The sequence below is a fragment of the Bactrocera dorsalis genome, chromosome 2, assembly GCF_023373825.1.
Source record: "Bactrocera dorsalis isolate Fly_Bdor chromosome 2, ASM2337382v1, whole genome shotgun sequence".
NCBI lineage: Eukaryota > Metazoa > Arthropoda > Insecta > Diptera > Tephritidae > Bactrocera > Bactrocera dorsalis.
The window spans coordinates 69,708,177-69,717,123 of NC_064304.1; the positions used below are offsets into that span (position 1 = coordinate 69,708,177).

General features: G+C 39.2%; 2 long non-coding RNA genes across 20 annotated transcripts in view; one reads left to right on the top strand and one right to left on the bottom strand.

Annotated features, from left to right (window-relative positions):
- Positions 1-490: 490 nt before the first annotated feature.
- Positions 491-7,766, top strand: LOC125776790 (uncharacterized). The gene is made up of 3 exons (XR_007421955.1): positions 491-634; positions 1,892-2,071; positions 7,638-7,766. It is a non-coding gene; the product is annotated as an uncharacterized LOC125776790 (long non-coding RNA).
- Positions 2,068-8,947, bottom strand: part of LOC125776778 (uncharacterized) — an 86,004-nt gene continuing 79,124 nt past the window's right edge. For 18 of the 19 annotated variants that reach the window (XR_007421935.1, XR_007421928.1, XR_007421924.1 and 15 more), the window contains 2 exons: positions 7,421-8,140; positions 2,068-2,214 (listed from right to left, as the gene is read on the bottom strand). This is a non-coding gene — a long non-coding RNA (uncharacterized LOC125776778). The remainder of the gene's footprint in view (positions 2,215-7,420; positions 8,141-8,947) is intronic. The other variant, XR_007421936.1, reaches the window with a different exon arrangement.

The window sequence follows — 8,947 nt, forward strand, 5'->3', positions numbered from 1 at the left end:
TGGCAATAGTGTTCATAATAAACAGTAGTTTAAAAAAAAATCACATTTTTGTTTCAACCTTTTAAACGCTCTAGCGCCTAAATTGGTCGACGTAGGTGGACCCAATACATTGCACCAGTTAGATAGTTTAATGAGCTTTCAGAAAAGCCCTCAACCTCTTCTCTATCACCACCAGGGGCGTGGCAATAGTGTTCATAATAAACAGTAGTTTAAAAAAAATCACATTTTTGTTTCAACCTTTTAAACGCTCTAGCGCCTAAATTGGTCGACGTAGGTGGACCCAATACATTGCACCAGTTAGATAGTTTAATGAGCTTTCAGAAAAGCCCTCAACCTCTTCTCTATCACCACCAGGGGCGTGGCAATAGTGTTCATAATAAACAGTAGTTTAAAAAAAAATCACATTTTTGTTTCAACTTTTTAAACGCTCTAGCGCCTAAATGGGCTAACGTAGGTGGACCCAATTCATTGCACCAGTTAGATAGTTTAATGAGCTTTCAGAAAAGCCCTCAACCTCTTCTCTATCACCACCAGGGGCGTGGCAATAGTGTTCATAATAAACAGTAAATTAAAAAAAAATCACATTTTTGTTTCAACCTTGTAAACGCTCTAGCGCCTAAACTGGCTAACGTAGGTGGACCCAATACATTGCACCAGTTAGATAGTTTAATGAGCTTTCAGAAAAGCCCTCAACCTCTTCTCTATCACCACCAGGGGCGTGGCAATAGTGTTCATAATAAACAGTAGTTTAAAAAAAAATCACATTTTTGTTTCAACTTTTTAAACGCTCTAGCGCCTAAATTGGTCGACGTAGGTGGACCCAATACATTGCACCAGTTAGATAGTTTAATGAGCTTTCAGAAAAGCCCTCAACCTCTTCTCTATCACCACCAGGGGCGTGGCAATAGTGTTCATAATAAACAGTAGTTTAAAAAAAAATCACATTTTTGTTTCAACCTTGTAAACGCTCTAGCGCCTAAATTGGTCGACGTAGGTGGACCCAATACATTGCACCAGTTAGATAGTTTAATGAGCTTTCAGAAAAGCCCTCAACCTCTTCTCTATCACCACCAGGGGCGTGGCAATAGTGTTCATAATAAACAGTAAATTAAAAAAAATCACATTTTTGTTTCAACCTTGTAAACGCTCTAGCGCCTAAACTGGCTAACGTAGGTGGACCCAATACATTGCACCAGTTAGATAGTTTAATGAGCTTTCAGAAAAGCCCTCAACCTCTTCTCTATCACCACCAGGGGCGTGGCAATAGTGTTCATAATAAAAAGTAGTTTAAAAAAAAATCACATTTTTGTTTCATCTTTTTAAACGCTCTAGCGCCTAAATTGGTCGACGTAGGTGGACCCAATACATTGCACCAGTTAGATAGTTTAATGAGCTTTCAGAAAAGCCCTCAACCTCTTCTCTATCACCACCAGGGGCGTGGCAATAGTGTTCATAATAAAAAGTAGTTAAAAAAAAATCACATTTTTGTTTCAACCTTGTAAACGCTCTAGCGCCTAAACTGGCTAACGTAGGTGGACCCAATACATTGCACCAGTTAGATAGTTTAATGAGCTTTCAGAAAAGCCCTCAACCTCTTCTCTATCACCACCAGGGGCGTGGCAATAGTGTTCATAATAAACAGTAGTTTAAAAAAAATCACATTTTTGTTTCAACTTTTTAAACGCTCTAGCGCCTAAATTGGTCGACGTAGGTGGACCCAATACATTGCACCAGTTAGATAGTTTAATGAGCTTTCAGAAAAGCCCTCAACCTCTTCTCTATCACCACCAGGGGCGTGGCAATAGTGTTCATAATAAACAGTAGTTTAAAAAAAAATCACATTTTTGTTTCATCTTTTTAAACGCTCTAGCGCCTAAACTGGCTAACGTAGGTGAACCCAATACAATGCACCAGTTAGATAGTTTAATGAGCTTTCAGAAAAGCCCTCAACCTCTTCTCTATCACCACCAGGGGCGTGGCAATAGTGTTCATAATAAACAGTAGTTTACAAAAAAGTCACATTTTTGTTTCAACTTTTTAAACGCTCTAGCGGCTAAATTGGCCGACATAGGTGGACCCAATTCATTGCACCAGTTAGATAGTTTAATGAGCTTTCAGAAAAGCCCTCAACCTCTTCTCTATCACCACCAGGGGCGTGGCAATAGTGTTCATAATAAACAGTAAATTAAAAAAAAATCACATTTTTGTTTCAACCTTGTAAACGCTCTAGCGCCTAAACTGGCTAACGTAGGTGGACCCAATACATTGCACCAGTTAGATAGTTTAATGAGCTTTCAGAAAAGCCCTCAACCTCTTCTCTATCACCACCAGGGGCGTGGCAATAGTGTTCATAATAAACAGTAGTTTAAAAAAAATCACATTTTTGTTTCAACCTTGTAAACGCTCTAGCGCCTAAACTGGCTAACGTAGGTGGACCCAATACATTGCACCAGTTAGATAGTTTAATGAGCTTTCAGAAAAGCCCTCAACCTCTTCTCTATCACCACCAGGGGCGTGGCAATAGTGTTCATAATAAACAGTAGTTTAAAAAAAAATCACATTTTTGTTTCAACCTTGTAAACGCTCTAGCGCCTAAACTGGCTAACGTAGGTGGACCCAATACATTGCACCAGTTAGATAGTTTAATGAGCTTTCAGAAAAGCCCTCAACCTCTTCTCTATCACCACCAGGGGCGTGGCAATAGTGTTCATAATAAACAGTAGTTTAAAAAAAAATCACATTTTTGTTTCAACTTTTTAAACGCTCTAGCGGCTAAATTGGCCGACATAGGTGGACCCAATTCATTGCACCAGTTAGATAGTTTAATGAGCTTTCAGAAAAGCCCTCAACCTCTTCTCTATCACCACCAGGGGCGTGGCAATAGTGTTCATAATAAACAGTAGTTTAAAAAAAAATCACATTTTTGTTTCAACCTTGTAAACGCTCTAGCGCCTAAACTGGCTAACGTAGGTGAACCCAATACATTGCACCAGTTAGATAGTTTAATGAGCTTTCAGAAAAGCCCTCAACCTCTTCTCTATCACCACCAGGGGCGTGGCAATAGTGTTCATAATAAACAGTAGTTTAAAAAAAAATCACATTTTTGTTTCAACCTTGTAAACGCTCTAGCGCCTAAATGGGCTAACGTAGGTGGACCCAATACATTGCACCAGTTAGATAGTTTAATGAGCTTTCAGAAAAGCCCTCAACCTCTTCTCTATCACCACCAGGGGCGTGGCAATAGTGTTCATAATAAACAGTAGTTTAAAAAAAATCACATTTTTGTTTCAACCTTGTAAACGCTCTAGCGCCTAAACTGGCTAACGTAGGTGGACCCAATACATTGCACCAGTTAGATAGTTTAATGAGCTTTCAGAAAAGCCCTCAACCTCTTCTCTATCACCACCAGGGGCGTGGCAATAGTGTTCATAATAAACAGTAGTTTAAAAAAAAATCACATTTTTGTTTCAACCTTGTAAACGCTCTAGCGCCTAAACTGGCTAACGTAGGTGGACCCAATACATTGCACCAGTTAGATAGTTTAATGAGCTTTCAGAAAAGCCCTCAACCTCTTCTCTATCACCACCAGGGGCGTGGCAATAGTGTTCATAATAAACAGTAGTTTTAAAAACAATCACATTTTTGTTTCAACCTTGTAAACGCTCTAGCGCCTAAATGGGCTAACGTAGGTGGACCCAATACATTGCACCAGTTAGATAGTTTAATGAGCTTTCAGAAAAGCCCTCAACCTCTTCTCTATCACCACCAGGGGCGTGGCAATAGTGTTCATAATAAACAGTAGTTTAAAAAAAATCACATTTTTGTTTCAACCTTGTAAACGCTCTAGCGCCTAAATTGGTCGACGTAGGTGGACCCAATACATTGCACCAGTTAGATAGTTTAATGAGCTTTCAGAAAAGCCCTCAACCTCTTCTCTATCACCACCAGGGGCGTGGCAATAGTGTTCATAATAAACAGTAGTTTAAAAAAAAATCACATTTTTGTTTCAACTTTTTAAACGCTCTAGCGCCTAAATGGGCTAACGTAGGTGGACCCAATTCATTGCACCAGTTAGATAGTTTAATGAGCTTTCAGAAAAGCCCTCAACCTCTTCTCTATCACCACCAGGGGCGTGGCAATAGTGTTCATAATAAACAGTAGTTTTAAAAAAATCACATTTTTGTTTCAACCTTTTAAACGCTCTAGCGCCTAAATGGGCTAACGTAGGTGGACCCAATACATTGCACCAGTTAGATAGTTTAATGAGCTTTCAGAAAAGCCCTCAACCTCTTCTCTATCACCACCAGGGGCGTGGCAATAGTGTTCATAATAAACAGTAGTTTTAAAAACAATCACATTTTTGTTTCAACCTTGTAAACGCTCTAGCGCCTAAATGGGCTAACGTAGGTGGACCCAATACATTGCACCAGTTAGATAGTTTAATGAGCTTTCAGAAAAGCCCTCAACCTCTTCTCTATCACCACCAGGGGCGTGGCAATAGTGTTCATAATAAACAGTAGTTTAAAAAAAAATCACATTTTTGTTTCAACTTTTTAAACGCTCTAGCGCCTAAATTAGCTAACGTAGGTGAACTCAATACATTGCATCAGTTAGATAGTTTAATGAGCTTTCAGAAAAGCCCTCAACCTCTTCTCTATCACCACCAGGGGCGTGGCAATAGTGTTCATAATAAAAAGTAGTTTTAACAAAAATCACATTTTTGTTTCAACCTTGTAAACGCTCTAGCGCCTAAATGGGCTAACGTAGGTGGACCCAATACATTGCACCAGTTAGATAGTTTAATGAGCTTTCAGAAAAGCCCTCAACCTCTTCTCTATCACCACCAGGGGCGTGGCAATAGTGTTCATATTAAAATTAAAAAAAAATCACATTTTTGTTTCAACCTTGTAAACGCTCTAGCGCCTAAATGGGCTAACGTAGGTGGACCCAATACATTGCACCAGTTAGATAGTTTAATGAGCTTTCAGAAAAGCCCTCAACCTCTTCTCTATCACCACCAGGGGCGTGGCAATAGTGTTCATAATAAACAGTAGTTTAAAAAAAAATCACATTTTTGTTTCAACCTTGTAAACGCTCTAGCGCCTAAACTGGCTAACGTAGGTGGACCCAATACATTGCACCAGTTAGATAGTTTAATGAGCTTTCAGAAAAGCCCTCAACCTCTTCTCTATCACCACCAGGGGCGTGGCAATAGTGTTCATAATAAACAGTAGTTTAAAAAAAAATCACATTTTTGTTTCAACTTTTTAAACGCTCTAGCGCCTAAATTGGTCGACGTAGGTGGACCCAATACATTGCACCAGTTAGATAGTTTAATGAGCTTTCAGAAAAGCCCTCAACCTCTTCTCTATCACCACCAGGGGCGTGGCAATAGTGTTCATAATAAACAGTAGTTTAAAAAAAATCACATTTTTGTTTCAACTTTTTAAACGCTCTAGCGCCTAAATGGGCTAACGTAGGTGGACCCAATACATTGCACCAGTTAGATAGTTTAATGAGCTTTCAGAAAAGCCCTCAACCTCTTCTCTATCACCACCAGGGGCGTGGCAATAGTGTTCATAATAAACAGTAGTTTAAAAAAAAATCACATTTTTGTTTCAACTTTTTAAACGCTCTAGCGCCTAAATTGGCCGACGTAGGTGGACCCAATACATTGCACCAGTTAGATAGTTTAATGAGCTTTCAGAAAAGCCCTCAACCTCTTCTCTATCACCACCAGGGGCGTGGCAATAGTGTTCATAATAAACAGTAGTTTAAAAAAAAATCACAGTTTTGTTTCAACTTTTTAAACGCTCTAGCGCCTAAACTGGCTAACGTAGGTGGACCCAATACATTGCACCAGTTAGATAGTTTAATGAGCTTTCAGAAAAGCCCTCAACCTCTTCTCTATCACCACCAGGGGCGTGGCAATAGTGTTCATAATAAACAGTAGTTTAAAAAAAATCACATTTTTGTTTCAACTTTTTAAACGCTCTAGCGCCTAAATGGGCTAACGTAGGTGGACCCAATTCATTGCACCAGTTAGATAGTTTAATGAGCTTTCAGAAAAGCCCTCAACCTCTTCTCTATCACCACCAGGGGCGTGGCAATAGTGTTCATAATAAACAGTAGTTTAAAAAAAAATCACATTTTTGTTTCAACTTTTTAAACGCTCTAGCGCCTAAATTGGTCGACGTAGGTGGACCCAATACATTGCACCAGTTAGATAGTTTAATGAGCTTTCAGAAAAGCCCTCAACCTCTTCTCTATCACCACCAGGGGCGTGGCAATAGTGTTCATAATAAACAGTAGTTTAAAAAAAAATCACATTTTTGTTTCAACTTTTTAAACGCTCTAGCGCCTAAATGGGCTAACGTAGGTGGACCCAATACATTGCACCAGTTAGATAGTTTAATGAGCTTTCAGAAAAGCCCTCAACCTCTTCTCTATCACCACCAGGGGCGTGGCAATAGTGTTCATAATAAAAAGTAGTTTTAAAAACAATCACATTTTTGTTTCAACCTTGTAAACGCTCTAGCGCCTAAATGGGCTAACGTAGGTGGACCCAATACATTGCACCAGTTAGATAGTTTAATGAGCTTTCAGAAAAGCCCTCAACCTCTTCTCTATCACCACCAGGGGCGTGGCAATAGTGTTCATAATAAAAAGTAGTTTAAAAAAAATCACATTTTTGTTTCAACTTTTTAAACGCTCTAGCGCCTAAATGGGCTAACGTAGGTGGACCCAATACATTGCACCAGTTAGATAGTTTAATGAGCTTTCAGAAAAGCCCTCAACCTCTTCTCTATCACCACCAGGGGCGTGGCAATAGTGTTCATAATAAACAGTAGTTTAAAAAAAAATCACATTTTTGTTTCATCTTTTTAAACGCTCTAGCGCCTAAACTGGCTAACGTAGGTGAACCCAATACAATGCACCAGTTAGATAGTTTAATGAGCTTTCAGAAAAGCCCTCAACCTCTTCTCTATCACCACCAGGGGCGTGGCAATAGTGTTCATAATAAACAGTAGTTTAAAAAAAAATCACATTTTTGTTTCATCTTTTTAAACGCTCTAGCGCCTAAATTGGTCGACGTAGGTGGACCCAATACATTGCACCAGTTAGATAGTTTAATGAGCTTTCAGAAAAGCCCTCAACCTCTTCTCTATCACCACCAGGGGCGTGGCAATAGTGTTCATAATAAACAGTAGTTTACAAAAAAATCACATTTTTGTTTCAACTTTTTAAACGCTCTAGCGCCTAAATGGGCTAACGTAGGTGGACCCAATTCATTGCACCAGTTAGATAGTTTAATGAGCTTTCAGAAAAGCCCTCAACCTCTTCTCTATCACCACCAGGGGCGTGGCAATAGTGTTCATAATAAACAGTAGTTTAAAAAAAATCACATTTTTGTTTCAACCTTGTAAACGCTCTAGCGCCTAAACTGGCTAACGTAGGTGAACCCAATACATTGCACCAGTTAGATAGTTTAATGAGCTTTCAGAAAAGCCCTCAACCTCTTCTCTATCACCACCAGGGGCGTGGCAATAGTGTTCATAATAAACAGTAGTTTAAAAAAAAATCACATTTTTGTTTCATCTTTTTAAACGCTCTAGCGCCTAAATGGGCTAACGTAGGTGGACCCAATACAATGCACCAGTTAGATAGTTTAATGAGCTTTCAGAAAAGCCCTCAACCTCTTCTCTATCACCACCAGGGGCGTGGCAATAGTGTTCATAATAAACAGTAGTTTAAAAAAAAATCACATTTTTGTTTCAACTTTTTAAACGCTCTAGCGGCTAAATTGGCCGACATAGGTGGACCCAATACAATGCACCAGTTAGATAGTTTAATGAGCTTTCAGAAAAGCCCTCAACCTCTTCTCTATCACCACCAGGGGCGTGGCAATAGTGTTCATAATAAACAGTAGTTTAAAAAAAAATCACATTTTTGTTTCAACTTTTTAAACGCTCTAGCGCCTAAATGGGCTAACGTAGGTGGACCCAATACATTGCACCAGTTAGATAGTTTAATGAGCTTTCAGAAAAGCCCTCAACCTCTTCTCTATCACCACCAGGGGCGTGGCAATAGTGTTCATAATAAACAGTAAATTAAAAAAAAATCACATTTTTGTTTCAACCTTGTAAACGCTCTAGCGCCTAAACTGGCTAACGTAGGTGAACCCAATACATTGCACCAGTTAGATAGTTTAATGAGCTTTCAGAAAAGCCCTCAACCTCTTCTCTATCACCACCAGGGGCGTGGCAATAGTGTTCATAATAAACAGTAGTTTAAAAAAAATCACAGTTTTGTTTCAACTTTTTAAACGCTCTAGCGCCTAAATTGGTCGACGTAGGTGGACCCAATACATTGCACCAGTTAGATAGTTTAATGAGCTTTCAGAAAAGCCCTCAACCTCTTCTCTATCACCACCAGGGGCGTGGCAATAGTGTTCATAATAAACAGTAGTTTAAAAAAAAATCACATTTTTGTTTCAACTTTTTAAACGCTCTAGCGCCTAAATTGGTCGACGTAGGTGGACCCAATACATTGCACCAGTTAGATAGTTTAATGAGCTTTCAGAAAAGCCCTCAACCTCTTCTCTATCACCACCAGGGGCGTGGCAATAGTGTTCATAATAAACAGTAGTTTAAAAAAAAATCACATTTTTGTTTCAACTTTTTAAACGCTCTAGCGCCTAAATTGGTCGACGTAGGTGGACCCAATTCATTGCACCAGTTAGATAGTTTAATGAGCTTTCAGAAAAGCCCTCAACCTCTTCTCTATCACCACCAGGGGCGTGGCAATAGTGTTCATAATAAACAGTAGTTTAAAAAAAAATCACATTTTTGTTTCAACTTTTTAAACGCTCTAGCGCCTAAATTGGTCGACGTAGGTGGACCCAATACATTGCACCAGTTAGATAGTTTAATGAGCTTTCAGAAAA